Consider the following 16,506-nt stretch of genomic DNA (forward strand, 5'->3'; position numbering starts at 1 on the left):
AATACAAAAACATAAGCATAAACAGAACTTACATTTATTTACACTAGTGATCTACATCTCTTTAATCTCTCAGTGTAATGTGGCTTTATAACAACACCTGTGATATAAATAAACTGAGTGGGTCAGGTTGGGAAAACTGGTGAGCACATAGGGTTTTCAACCCATAATAATATAATAATTATGTTCAATCATCAAACAATTAACCCAATTACCCATCCCCATTATCTTCTTTATTCCTAAGTACCCTCCCTAAGGATTTATCCCAAGGGTCGTCTCCTACATCATATTTTACCTCTCATCTCCTTACATCGCATCTCCTTTTATGTTTGTTCCTAAGGACTTTCCCTAAGGATCATCGCCTACATCGCCTAGACAGTATTGATTCAAGGATTACTCCCTCAATACGTGCCCACTAAGGGTTAGGGTATCATCGCATGAAAACGTAGTTACAACATCGCCTGAAATCGTAATTCATAGTAATGGGTTAGAGTATCATCTCATGAATACGTAGTTACAACATCGCCTGAACTCGTAATTCATCACCTACAGGTTATGAGCCAGCTGGTGTTTCCATGGGGTTGTCTATAATAGTCTGTGGTCGCCATCTATACTCTAGTAGATGACTACATCCCCAAATTGTCGGACAAGGTTGTAGTATCCTACATCACCGATTCATCATCACCTATCTATCCTCACCTAATTATCATTACCTTCCTATCATCACCTATCTCTCATTATTTTATTTCATCACACACCAACTATTTCATCTACCCATGTTTTACCCCAACATATATGTAGATATAAAATAAATATACAGTTTACATCATTTAAAACATGTATAAAATCATTCATCCAACATAGACAACAAGTATTCAGATACTATGCACACAGAGCACATAATTTATGTAAAATACTTCATATCTATGTGTAAGATGAAAGTAACTATGCACTCACTTGATAAGGTGGTGAGTCGGCAGTCGGCACTCGGACTGCACTTCGTTACTCTTAAAACAATTATCCCTTGACGAAACCTAGTATCATTACCACTAGAGTTTAGTCTAACGCTTGACGAGACTAATTTAATAGTCTAGCTATTATTACTATTATATAAGCGTTAAACAATATCTATATAACCCATAATAATAGTTAAAATACTCCTTATAAGGTCCTAATAACAATACTATATGGAAACATAAGCTATACTAAAAATAGGATAGGTACAGCTCACTTACAACGGGTTTTCTCGAAAACCGGGCTTCGCTGGAGCAGCGTTCCCGAGCCGAAAGGCTCTTTTCTCGGGACTCCGGGATCCTTGAGGCTTCCTTCGGGTGCTAGGGGTTTTACCTAGACTTTAGGGGGCTTATGGGGAGCTAGAGAGAGTTTAGAGAGAGAAAGTGGAAGAGGAAAGGTGTGAGAATGAATGGACCCCGACACATCTATTTATAGTGTGAAATCCTGATGGACTCGCCGTGTAGGAGGACCTACTTGCCGAGTTGGGGCATGTGGCAGCCTTCTGGTGGTGCCACGTGTCCAATTCTGGTGGTGCCACGTCACCCCTATCGCGTATCAGCCTTCAAACTTAGAAAAACCATAACTCTCACATACGAGCTCCATTTTCGACGTTCGTTTTTTCCACGCGTAGGAAAAATCAAGATCTACAACTTTCATTTAGACTCTTTCGGCTAATACTCGACCGATCTTAAATTTAACAGTAGGAGGCGTTTAGACTGTTAAATGACCGCGAAAAATTCGTAACTCCTTCATACGGACTCCGTTTTTGTCTATCTTTTTACCGTTGCATTCCTATTAATGAGATCTTCAACTCTCATTTAGGTCGCGTAAGCCAAAAACTGCAACTAAATTTCGAGTTTCGGGTCGTGCACTACTAAGCCGAATCTTAGAAAAATCATAACTTCCTCATACGAAGTCAGATTTGGGCGTTCTTTTTTTGTATGTTCTCGGTTTAACATATACTACAACTTTCTTTTAGATTTATAAGGCTAAAATTCGCTCCATCATAAATTTACTATTGACGCTTCTCGGTGTCGTGCCGGTTTTTCCGTAAAACTTCGATGGGCCATAATTTTTTCTTTATAACTCGGATTTCGGCGTTCTTTATATGTACGGAAACCTTGTGAAATATTCTACAACTTGGTTAAGATTATTTTTTCTAAATAATCTTTTGTCGAAAAGTCGTTTTCGACCCCTATTGCCTCTAAATTGACTAGCCCGGATCTGCGGGCGTTACAATTATCTCCCCCTTAGACTGATTACGTCCCGGAATCATCAACGAAACAGGGCTCGTATAATGACTCCATATGTCATCTCTTCATCCTAGGTAATAATTATAACTTCTATATTCCTTCAAGTCTATCTCTTAGACTCATTGACTGTAAGCAGTACTCGATCGTGCACCTGCTCTTTACCTTGGGCTAGACTCCAAATTATGACCTTCAAGTCATAATCTCGATCCTCACTAGATACGAACTTGAGATAAGCTCTTTTATTACTACTATGGATCGATGTGTCATATTCTAATGACCTATCATCGTATGTTGCAACGCTTAGACTTAGGTCTCTTAGAGTCAAATTCCAGAATGGAATATGCCTTCCTTCATGGTCTAATGTGATATAATCACATTTTAACATGTAGCATTTCTAGATACCAACTTCTTTAACAACGAGTGTGATACTTCTATTGATCGCTTTGATTTCAATCGTTTGGTTTAAGTCGGACACTACATCAAACTTGGTTCTCTGAACCACGTAACCTACTCATCGTAGTCGGACTCAATGTGACATGACCACTAGGTTCAGAATAACAATCATCTTCTTAGTAATTTACCGAAACGATGGTAACGACATTCTTGAATAAAATTGTATCAATTACTAGCTTCTTGGTAACCTCGTGACTTTCCCTGATCCAAGTGTGAGCCTTATGCTTCCGGTAGTATAGGCCTCTACTACCATTCACACCTACTCATACTCATCCCAAATATTGTCTCGCAGTCTCCAAGTCACCATACAAGAAAATCACATAACAGTTTAACACATCAGATAACAAAACGAGGGCTTTATTATTTCTCGAAATTATTACATAGGTGTTCCAGTTTGCCCTAGACTATGCCTCTAATAGGCTACATCATACGATACTATGGCTACTGCATAACTTGATCTTTGGATATGAAGTCCTCATCCTTGATTCCTCGCATGGTTTTCTGCTTCGTCAAGGATCATGTGGAATGCCCTTGGTTTTGGCGGTGCATTTGGTCTTACTGCTTCGTTTTTCTTTGGATAGTCCTTTGGAATATGCCCATTACTTCCACATTCGTAGCACTTCTTGCTGTCGAATGTACAATCTCTGGAATAGTGACCGGTCCTACCACACTTATAACATGTCACTTCTCCATCGCATCTTCCGAAGTGCTTCTTCTTGCACTTCTCACACCACTTGGCTCCATTCCTTCGGTTGTCCAGGTTAGACTTCTAGAACTTTCCCTTATTATCAGGTCTTAAGGATCCTTCAAACTTCCTCTTTTCACCAACTTCAGCTTTCTCCAGACCCTTTTCCCTTATTTGGGTCTCAACATTCTTGGCTGCCTAGATGGGGCTTTCAAAGTGGTTGCTTGTTTGACCATTAGACCAAAGTCCACTAGTAATCCATTGGCAAACTTGTTGACCTTGGAAAGTTCTGTTGGAACTAGGTAAGGAACAAGCTTCATCTTCTCCGTAAAACTTGCAGCGTACTCGGTGACACTCATTTTTCCTTTATTTAGGTTCTGAAACTCGTTGTTGATCTCTAGTAGATCTTGCTCAGAGCGGTACTGCATTTTCAGTTGCTTCAGGAAATCTTCCCAAGGCATCTTGCTTGCTTCTCCCTTGGGCATCGTATCTGCCAATAACTTCCACCTGCTCAAGACTCCGGTCTTTAGTTGTCTGACCGCAAAGACGGTTTTCTGCTTGTTGCTACAGTCGCAACTCTCAAACACCATCTCCATCTTGGAGATCCAGTCCATAATTTCCACAGGCTTCGGGCTCCCTGAGAGACTTGGTGGTCTTGCACTTAAGAAATTCTTGTACATTCGCCCATCCTTGTCATTTCTCCTCTCCGGGCCATACCTTCGTTCACCTTGAGTCCCTACTTGACTCACTTGGCGGCCGTAGTTCCCTTCCTCAGATTGCTCGGGAATTGGCTGGGTCGGCTCAGCATGTATGGTAGGTTCATCCCTATTTTCGTGGAACATCTGTCTCATTTCTTCCCTTTGTTCAGCTAGCATAGCCCGAATCATGGCTTGAACTCTAGCCATGGTGATTGGCTCGGGTACATCTTCTACTATGACAGGTATTTGCTGAATCACCGGGGGTTGATTCCTATTCTCATTTGCATTCACGTTTCTGCTACGGGTCCTTGCCATCTTGATCTATACACCGAATAAGGTGAATCTAGATCTTTATTTAGGATTAATGTTTAAATCATCCTTATCACTCCGAAACGTTTACATGCTAGTTCTAATATCGTAGTCGTACATTTAGAATCCTAAACACATAAGGTTTCCAGACCCGGTCGACAACAGACCATAGATCCGAATAAATAACAACATATAAGGCATAAATCATTTAGCACATAAAAGCATTTTAGTGTAACACCGTGATTTCCAAAAACAAAATTTTCATTTAAACAATCAATTTAATATTAAAACACTTGTTTAAAATCTTATTCACATTCGAATTACAAAACATAGTTTCATTTTCGTTATAATAGAAGACCAGGATCCTCCAAAACACAACTCTTTCTTCGGTGTGTACAATCGAACCGTTGCCATCCCGCGTTACTGTAAGAACCTGAAACAACATAACATAAACAACGTAAGCACGAAGCTTAGTGAGTTCCCCAATATACCTTACGCACATACGCCTTCCGGCCCGGACCTTTCGGTCCACATAACATATCGCCTTCCGGCCCGACCTTCCGGTCCATGTGTCTCAGGGGACTTCCGTCCCTGCTGGGTAAACCTTCCGGCCTTACCCACGCCGACCTTCCGGTCCATCACACATCATATCGCCTTCCGGCCCATAACATAATGCCTTCCGGCCCATAATATAATCGCCTTCCGGCCCATAACATACATAGCACATATAACAGATAGCTTACCACATATAGCATACATATCACATATCATATCCGACCTTCCGGTCACACAATCAAACCCTTCCGGGTACAGTATAGTGAGAAGACTCACCTCGCGGACACTGGAAGATAGCAACTCCTAAAATCCCTTGCACTTGATCCTCCGAGCTACAAGCTCCCTGTAACATCATATATCCCTTAATAATACTTCTATCTCCCACGTTAACTGACCCTAAGAAATCACATCGGTCAACTCTGGTCAACAGACCAATGTCAGCTCGACTGGACTCGGCGAGTTCCCTGGCGACTCGGCGAGTCTGGTCGTCCTTCAGTCCTCTAAGATTCCCCTTCTACTCGTCGAGTATCCTCTTTGACTCGACGTGTCACTCCTGGAAGAATCGCGGGGCCACCCCGACTCCACTCGCCGAGTCTGAAGAACAACTCGGCGAGTCCCAGTGAATCTTCAAGCTACTCGCCGAGTCTGATCATCCGACTCGGCGAGTCCACGCCATGCAGTCGATCAACTGCTTCCTGAGATACATATTTTCTCGAATAACCAAACATGGGACCTTCTGGACCTCTAAGGGTCCTAATACAAGGTTATAAATGTTGAATAACAACACAACAATCCATCTAGACTCCAAATGGGTTCCATAAACCCTAAATTTATATACACATCAAAATAACAGGAATGATCCGAAACATAACCTGAAAACGTACTCTCTGTGTCCCCGACCTCAGAACTCGATCCCCTTGATCTTCCTTTGGCCAAAATCCTTCCTCTTCTTGCACCACAATTCCTTCAAAGTCAATAATGGCCTCCAAGCTTGCTCTAGGTGCCACAGTCGTTTAGGGTTCTCCTCAATCGGCCAAAAGACGAACAATGACGGCATAAGATCCCTTATATACGTCCCAAACTGAACGGCTAGGGTTTTCCACTGAACAGCGTCGACTCGCCGAGTCCATACCTGGACTCGTCGAGTCCAGTCGCGAACACGCGACCCAAGCTGCGACCCCACTCGGCGAGTCTAGCTCCAACTCGCCGAGTCTCCCCTCTAAAACACCCCAAAATGCAATTAGATAATACTTGAGACTTTGGGCTGTTACAATTCTCCCCCACTAGAATTAGACTTCGCCCTCGAAGTCTCACTCTGAAAATAGTTCTGGCTGCTGCTCCCGCATCTCACGTTTCGGCTTCCTTAGACACTACCGATCTCTCCCATGGCCGTTACTGAACCAATACCGGAGGTACCTCATTGTTCCTCAGAACCTTGATCTTCCGATCTCCGACGGCCACTGGCCTCTCGACGTATCACAGGCTCGTATCCACCTAATCGTTCTCTAGAAGAACCACTGCTGACTTATCCGTTATACACCTCTTCAATTGCGACACATACAAGTGTCATGGACCCGTCCCAATCCCGTTGGCAGCTCCAACGATAGGTCACCCTTCCTATCAACATACCGGGGCCCCCATATACCCCTCTTCCTACATTGAAACACCCCTACAGAAATACGAAGTCGTCGACCGGAATCACATGCTCGTAACGACGTCTGCCTGCATAACTTTCCTGTTAACTCTAGACGATCACTAACTCTCTTTAACCTGCTGATTCTGCCCTGCCAACCAAAGTACGAACTCTGAACTGCTCATCACTCCCTGTAATCGGAAATTACCCAAGATGCACTCTGTTCTAAATCTCAACGATCACTCAACCCATATGGGTTAGGATACCCCGAACCACCGGATCCCCGATCCAAAGCCCACTTTGTCCATTCCGGACCGAATGAGAGATCCATTCTCACTCTCAAATCAACTCTCGCAAGTTCCCTCTTGCTATCACATACACATACTAAACTAGTCCCAACACCCACAGGTGGAAAGACCCGATACTCTGATGATATCCTCGAACATCTCCCAAGATGAACCACTACATCCACCCTACGCTCTGATCAGATTCACACTGAGAATTTAAAATTCTCTCTCTCCATGCATCCCGGATGGGTTCCTACTCCACTGCCGCGAACACGATGCTCAAAACCATCCTCGAAATACTCTAACTATAACTCTGCTCTGCAGCTTTCACTTTCGTGAACTTGCACCCCCTTCGGAGTTACACACCTTCCTCTTTTCCTTTTCCAAGGAACCCTCCTGGCCATAATGCCACTCCAACCGGTGCCACGGTGCTCGCCCCAGGCGACACCACCCTTTTTGCATAACCGCTATCCACATACTCTGATTCTCATTGCAGAGGCTCTCAATCTCATGTACTCTCTCCACTCATCAAAATCACTGCCTCCGCTAAACAAGATAAATAACCCGGGGCCAGACCTTCCAATGCAATCACACTGCAACATACGCGATCCGCAAATCTCAAACTAATCCAGCAATACCAACAGAGTCTCCAGTATGACTGGACCGACTCTCATAACACATACTAGCCACTCGAGGCTATATCTCTGTGGGTCCGTACACCCAACTCTGCGAACCCTCAGGTTCTAACTCTGGGAACCTTCCGGTTCCAGCTCTAGAAAAATGCACAACATAATCCCGTGGGATTAATGCAGTACAACCCATCACGTACCTCAGACGTACCAATACTCTGATCGCAAAATTCCGATTACTTACTCAAGCTTGATTCCGGCCTCCTCTCAGGCCTCCACAATCAAATGCCCTAGGTCTGTATCTCGCCCCGCATGCCCAACACTCGCTCTCGTCGGCCTATACTTTGCGCTGACAAACACTGCTGAATCTCGGCAGCTAAGCACCCCCACATACTCGTCGATCTCCCGGAGAATCTTCTAATTCTCCCCCACTAAAGCACTGACTAACTGCCACCGATCGTCCTTAACGACCTTACAGAACAATCCTGTACAAAGAGAACAATTACACACTAACTGCTTCCCACAAGCACCAGCAACCCTCAGCAAACACACCTCCTCCCTGATCAGCCCACTCACAAGAATCTAATCCTTCAATCATCCACTCCACGACTGTAGATGCTATCCGACAATCAACCCAGTGCCGCATCTCCCCTAACAACCCCCACGAACGATAACCAAAGGAATCCTCGACAATAACCCATAACCAAACTCACAACCTGCCCAAAGGATGAACACCACATCGGAAGCCGCACAAGACTACTGACACTAAAACACCAATTATAACCATACCCAACCATCAGGGTATAACGAATGCCAAAGCGAAAACCTGAAGCACCAATCCATAACCATGCCAGACCCGCTAAACAACGAATACCGCATCGAAATCCATACAAGATACCAGCACAAACAATACGCCAAATCGATGCCAGACAATTAAGACATCATGAAAGCATCATACCCGCAGCTGTCTCCGACACTGCTCCGTCTCCCTCTGTCGTACGCAGATAAACACGACCCTGAGCCCTCTGGGGCTCCGCTCCATCCTGTCCTCCTCAAGTCCCGAATTGGCACTGACTGCCAACAATCCCGTGCACAGTGCCCCTCCTTTCCGCACTTGCGGCATGCACCACCGGACTCGCAAGCTCCGATGTAACCCCTTTTTACTCGATCATCGACACCTCTGGTCTCATGCTTTCCTACTGCATCTATATACTCCCTTTATTACTACTCCTGACAATTCTTGCTTTCTTACGTACTGCACCCGGTTCTCCCCCACTAGGGTTCGAACCAACACCCATTAGTATACAATCAACCCACGACCATCTTTCACCAGCAAAATCGTACCTGCCCCAGCAAAGTGCTGTGCAACACCCGATAGTCCCTCCCTTTATGAAGTCAATCAATCCCCTATACTCTGAACCTCTAGCTAACTCTCCAAGAACTTCTCATCACGGCTGCCTCCAATCGTTCCAAATCCCATACTGATCTAATACTAAGCACCTGTACTGCTCGATAACATATCTGGCTCGCAGACTGCACCGCAGCATCATCGTTCCTCTCATCTCAGCCCATCAACCCGTATCCAACGCCGGATTTGTCCCAAGGACAGGGACTTACTCACAACATAGACGACAACTCTCCGCACTGCAAAACTCGTCTGAACTCTTCACTGCTACCACTATAACCCAACCTGTTATTCTCAATTAGGTGTGGTGTGGTTCTCGACTACCTCAGCCCCAACTGACTGTCTGTTCACGGTAAATCTCTGTCTCGCGGTACACCCGCTACCTGATGCTCTGAGGGAAGTCATTATCGATAACTACCTGCAGGGTGTATTCCCAAATCCAGAACTGAAACACCAGACCTCTCGCGTCTTGCACACGAGCATAAATGACACTACCCACCCAAAAGGTGACCTCTCCTTTGTCGTCTGATTGCTCGACTCAACTGAAATTCTCCCCTGTCTTTGACTCTTACCACAATACTCTGATAGGCACTCGCCTTTCCCCTCGAGGAACGCCTCTCTGTACTCAATCATGGTCTACAGGCCTGAAACCCATAGCGTCAAATCTCTACCTCATCGGTCTTAACCGGATAACAAGATAGCCACAAGCATCATCCACTACGAACCATGGTACTCATCCCATGACATCCCTCCTCAACATGCTTCAGTGTATGGTACCTGAACCATAGCACCACTCCTCTATCTGCTCCAATATATATCACTCGGACCACAACATCTATCTCAATCTGTTCCGATGTATGGTGCCCGGACCATAACATCACTCTGTATCCGCTCCGATGTATGGTATCCGAACCATAACATCACCCCTCAATCTGTTCCTTAGGACCTTTAGGATGCTCCCTGTATCAAGTATGGGTCCTCTGCTTTCAGTAGTACGGGCCCATACTACCTGCCACATCTACCCATACTTTCCACACGGACCATCCCAGAGTTCCTAAATAACTGATCGACCTGCTCTTTTTCACCAATCCCATCTTGCATGCTCGCTTCCCAGCGAAATCCTCTACTCTACCCGCGCACCCATCTTGGCTAGGTTTAATCTCTAGCCCATTCCACCGTCCTCCCACTTCTTTGCTATCAGCTGCTGAAGAGCTCCTGATGATGCCAAACATCTACCTCCTGAGTATCGTCATACTCACTTAGTAGCTGTCTCCCATCATCGAGAACTCCACAAAGCACGAAGCAAGCAGCATTCGAGCATCGAAGAATACATAGGACTCCTTAGCTGTGATAGCTCCACCTTCTCGGTTCATCCTCGGAAGTACCTCTGTACTCCGTAGCTTTACCCCTTGTGCGTTCTAACTAGATACTCTCACTCATCACATACACACAAAAGCATAACGTACATATAACAGCAAACCCTAGACTAAGGCATCACAAATCAGGCCACTCTAGTCCTAAGATGTGAAATACCTAGCCTGTCTCTAGCATGCAATAATGTCTCATAAAGTGCATAATAGATATTTCATAATACAGAAGTAAGGGTATTTTGGGAAATCACCGTCTGGCTCTGGCTGATTGTACACACTGCTCTTTCTTGCTTTCCCTTTGAACTCTTATTCACTTTTAGAAAACCATTTATTTGGAAAACTTTTTCTTACTTCCTCAGTTTGAGTCCAGATTTACCCGTAGGCGCGTCCGAATCCCTCAAACCAAGGCTCTGATACCAATTTGTAACACCGTGATTTCCAAAAACAAAATTTTCATTTAAATAATCAATTTAATATTAAAACACTTGTTTAAAATCTTATTCACATTCGAATTACAAAACATAGTTTCATTTTCGTTATAATAGAAGACCAGGATCCTCCAAAACACAACTCTTTCTTCGGTGTGTACAATCGAACCGTTGCCATCCCGCGTTACTGTAAGAACCTGAAACAACATAACATAAACAACGTAAGCACGAAGCTTAGTGAGTTCCCCAATATACCTTACGCACATACGCCTTCCGGCCCGGACCTTTCGGTCCACATAACATATCGCCTTCCGGCCCGACCTTCCGGTCCATGTGTCTCAGGGGACTTCCGTCCCTGCTGGGTAAACCTTCCGGCCTTACCCACGCCGACCTTCCGGTCCATCACACATCATATCGCCTTCCGGCCCATAACATAATGCCTTCCGGCCCATAATATAATCGCCTTCCGGCCCATAACATACATAGCACATATAACAGATAGCTTACCACATATAGCATACATATCACATATCATATCCGACCTTCCGGTCACACAATCAAACCCTTCCGGGTACAGTATAGTGAGAAGACTCACCTCGCGGACACTGGAAGATAGCAACTCCTAAAATCCCTTGCACTTGATCCTCCGAGCTACAAGCTCCCTGTAACATCATATATCCCTTAATAATACTTCTATCTCCCACGTTAACTGACCCTAAGAAATCACATCGGTCAACTCTGGTCAACAGACCAATGTCAGCTCGACTGGACTCGGCGAGTTCCCTGGCGACTCGGCGAGTCTGGTCGTCCTTCAGTCCTCTAAGATTCCCCTTCTACTCGTCGAGTATCCTCTTTGACTCGACGTGTCACTCCTGGAAGAATCGCGGGGCCACCCCGACTCCACTCGCCGAGTCTGAAGAACAACTCGGCGAGTCCCAGTGAATCTTCAAGCTACTCGCCGAGTCTGATCATCCGACTCGGCGAGTCCACGCCATGCAGTCGATCAACTGCTTCCTGAGATACATATTTTCTCGAATAACCAAACATGGGACCTTCTGGACCTCTAAGGGTCCTAATACAAGGTTATAAATGTTGAATAACAACACAACAATCCATCTAGACTCCAAATGGGTTCCATAAACCCTAAATTTATATACACATCAAAATAACAGGAATGATCCGAAACATAACCTGAAAACGTACTCTCTGTGTCCCCGACCTCAGAACTCGATCCCCTTGATCTTCCTTTGGCCAAAATCCTTCCTCTTCTTGCACCACAATTCCTTCAAAGTCAATAATGGCCTCCAAGCTTGCTCTAGGTGCCACAGTCGTTTAGGGTTCTCCTCAATCGGCCAAAAGACGAACAATGACGGCATAAGATCCCTTATATACGTCCCAAACTGAACGGCTAGGGTTTTCCACTGAACAGCGTCGACTCGCCGAGTCCATACCTGGACTCGTCGAGTCCAGTCGCGAACCCGCGACCCAAGCTGCGACCCCACTCGGCGAGTCTAGCTCCAACTCGCCGAGTCTCCCCTCTAAAACACCCCAAAATGCAATTAGATAATACTTGAGACTTTGGGCTGTTACATTTAGGCATAATTCCTAAAATAAGCTAGTGCTCACACCTCACAATCATCGCTTAGCATTCTAAGTTTAAGTCTAGAAATAAATCCATATTCCTAGTTCGCTTAAACTAATGCTCTGATACCAACTGTGACATCCCTATTTTCACGGCCAGGAAAGACCGATTTTGTTTATGCTTTGTAAAAATCAGAGTACTTCTTTTCATAAAAATGTTGCAGAATTTGTTCCCAGAAAAACATGTTAAATACGTTATCAAAACATTTTCGAAGAAACGTATTTTATCCATTTTAAAACGTTTGGGATGTCATCGTCAATACAAAAACATAAGCATAAACAAAACTTACATTTATTTACACTAGTGATCTACATCTCTTTAATCTCTCAGTGTAATGTGACTTCATAACAACACCTATGATATAAATAAACTGAGTGGGTCAGGTTGGGAAACCTGGTGAGTACATAGGGTTTTCAACCCACAATAATATAATTATTATGTTCAATCATCAAACAATTAACCCAATTACCCATTCCCATTATCTTCTTTATTCCTAAGTCCCCTCCCTAAGGATTTATCCTAAGGGTCGTCTCCTACATCATATTTTACCTCTCATCTCCTTACATCGCATCTCCTTTTATGTTTGTTCCTAAGGACATTCCCTAAGGATCATCACCTACATCGCCTAGACAGTATTGATTCAAGGATTACTCCCTCAATACGTGCCCACCAAGGGTTAGGGTATCATCGCATGAATAAGTAGTTACAACATCGCCTGAACTCGTAATTCATAGTAATGGGTTAGAGTATCATCGCATGAATACATAGTTACAACATCGCCTGAACTCATAATTCATCAACTACAGGTTATGAGCCTGCTGGTGTTTCCACGGGGTTGTCTATAATAGTCTGTGGTCGTCATCTATACTCTAGTAGATGACTACATCTCCAAATTATCGGACAAGGTTGTACTATCCTACATCACCGATTCATCATCACCTATCTATCCTCACCTAATTATCATCACCTATCTCTCATTATTTTATTTCATCACACACCAACTATTTCATCTACCTATGTTTTACCCCAACATATTTGTAGATATAAAATAAATATACAATTTAAATCATTTAAAACATGTATAAAATCATTCATCCAGCATAGACAACAAGTATTCAGATAATATGCACACATAGCATATTATTTATGTAAAATACTTCATATCTATGTATAAGATGAAAGTAACTATGCACTCACTTGATAAGGTGGTGAGTCAGCACTCGGACAACACTTCGTTACTCTTAAAACAATTATCCATTGACGAAACCTAGTATCATTACCACTAGAGTTTAGTCTAACGCTTGATGAGACTAATTTAATAGTCTAGCTATTATTACTATTACATAAGCGTTAAACAATACTTATATAACCCATAATAATAGCTCAAATACTCCTTATAAGGTCCTAATAACAATAATATATTGAAACATAAGCTATACTAAAGATAGGATAGGTACAACTCACTTACAGCGGGTTTTCTCGAAAACCGGGCTTCGCTGGAGCAGCGTTCCCGAGCCGAAAGGCTCTTTTCTCGGGACTCCAGGAGCCTTGGGGCTTCCTTCGGGTGCTAGGGGGTTTACCTAGACTTTAGGGGGCTTAAGGGGAGCTAGAGAGAGAGAGTTTAGAGAGAGAAAGTGGAAAAGGAAAGGTGTGAGAATGAATGGAACCCGGAACATCTATTTATAGTGTGAAATCCTGATGGACTCGCCGTGTAGGAGGACCTACTCGCCGAGTTGGGGCATGTGGCAGCCTTCTGGTGGTGCCACGTGTCCAATTCTGGTGGTGCCACGTCACCCCCTATCGCGTATCAGCCTTCAAACTTAGAAAAACCATAACTCTCGCATACGAGCTCCGTTTTCAACATTCTTTTTTTCCACGCGTAGGTAAAATCAAGAGCTACAACTTTAATTTAGACTCTGTCGGCTAATTTTCGATTGATCTTAAATTTAACAGTAGGAGGTGTTTAGACTGTTAAATGACCGCGAAGAATTCGTAACTCCTTCATACGGACTCTGTTTTCGTCTATCTTTTTACCGTTGAGTTCCTATTAATGAGGCTAATTCTCGACCGATCTTAAATTTAACAGTAGGAGGCATTTAGACTGTTAAATGACCGCGAAGAATTCGTAACTCCTTCATACGGACTCTGTTTTTGTCTATCTTTTTATCGTTGAGTTCCTATTAATGAGATATTCAACTCTCATTTAGGTCGCATAAGCCAAAACCCGCTCGAACTAAAATTCGAGTTTCGGGTCGTGCACTACTAAGCCGAATCTTAGAAAAATCATAACTTCCTCATACGAAGTCAGATTTGGGCGTTCTTTTTTTGTATGTTCTCAATTTAACATATACTACAACTTTCGTTTAGATTTCTAAGGCTAAAACTCGCTCCATCATAAATTTACTATTTACGCTTCCCGATGTCGTGCCGGTTTTGCCGTAAAACTTCGACGGGCCATAACTTCTTCGTTATAACTCGGATTCCGGCGTTCTTTATATGTACGGAAACCTTTTGACATATTCTAAAACTTGGTTAAGATTGTTTATTCTAAATAATCTTTTTTCAAAAAGTCATTTTCGACCCCTATTGCCTTTAAATTGACTAGCCCGGATCTGCGGGCATTACACTAAAAACCCATCACTAAGGTCCTAAGACCTTTTCTCTAGAACCTCCTAGGTGTTAGTAGTGAATCTCGGAGCGCCGGAAAGCCCGAGGAGAATAGCTTTCGGATTAGAGGTTATGCCCGTGCAGAGCTCGATTCCTCGCTAAAACCCCTTGTAAGTGAGTTACGCTTACCATACTTTAAGTATAACTTATGTTTAAGTTCATTATCATTATTATGAAGCTATAAACAAGATTTATCAGTGATTCCAATTCATTATACTGACTGATATACTTACGGGGATGATGTCTAGGCTGTGATTTAGTGAGGTGTTTAAAGTAGGATTTCTAAACACTATACTTCGTATACCAAACGGACCCTGCCTCCGATATGATCCTACATGGTTGTTCCTTACTTGATAGATAATCAAGTAGAATTTGATTTAATGATGAATCTAGACTAATAATTACTCGCAATAAATATTAGACTAAAAATTAGTGATAATAATACTAGCTTTCGTCAACGGAAAAGACAGTTGCTAGAAGCGAAGCTTTGTCCGAGTTTCGAGTCGTCGTTTTAACAAGTGAGTGCATAGTCCCTTTCATGAACATAGTTTTAATACAAGTATTAATTAAATATTAAATATAAGTTTATGTGTGAAATATTTGATATTTCCTGAAACACGTGTTACGAGCATATTTGATAATATTTGATGATTTTGGATACAGAATAAACCTAAATTAATTAAGATGAATATAGGGTAGTATCTTTTTATGAGTACGGGTGAGATATACACGGAGGGTAGAACTTTAAACTTTGTCACTGATCCGAGAGCATGGATTAGACATAGTCATTCATCCCTAGTCTGCAAGTATGGATTGGGCATAGTAATTTGTCATTGATCCAAGAGCATGGATTAGACATAGTCATTCGTCCCTAGTCCGAGAATATGGAGTGGGCAGTCATTTGTCATTGATCCGAGAGCATGAATTAGACATAATTGTTCATACCAGATTTGAGAGTATGGATTAGGTAAAGCTATTCATTTTAGATCCAATAGTATAGATCATGTTGTTGTGAGGATCGACGGGGTAGGGTAGAATTTCTTATATGAGGTGAACTTGTATATTGTGAGTTCTAATATATATATATATATATATATATATATATATATATATATATATATATATATATATAGTATAACATTGTGGGATTGAAATCCCTACGTACTCACCAGGTTTCCCAATCTGACCCACTCAGTTTACTGTGTCACAGGTAGCGATATTAAAGATACATTATGCTGATAGATTTAAGGAGTTTTAAGCCATTAGTTTAATTATTATAAGGCTTGTAATATTCAGTTATGCTTATGTTTTCTGTATTGACGATGACATCATAACTGTTTTAATATAAATGAAATACATTTCTTCGGAAATGCTTTAATAACATCATTATCATGTTTTCTGGGAACAAATTCCACAATATTATTCTTCAAAAAGGATACTCTGATTTTTAAATAAGCATAAACAAATCATTCTTTTCTGTC

This window comes from Lactuca sativa, chromosome 6 (assembly GCF_002870075.4).
Source record: "Lactuca sativa cultivar Salinas chromosome 6, Lsat_Salinas_v11, whole genome shotgun sequence".
Lineage (NCBI taxonomy): Eukaryota > Viridiplantae > Streptophyta > Magnoliopsida > Asterales > Asteraceae > Lactuca > Lactuca sativa.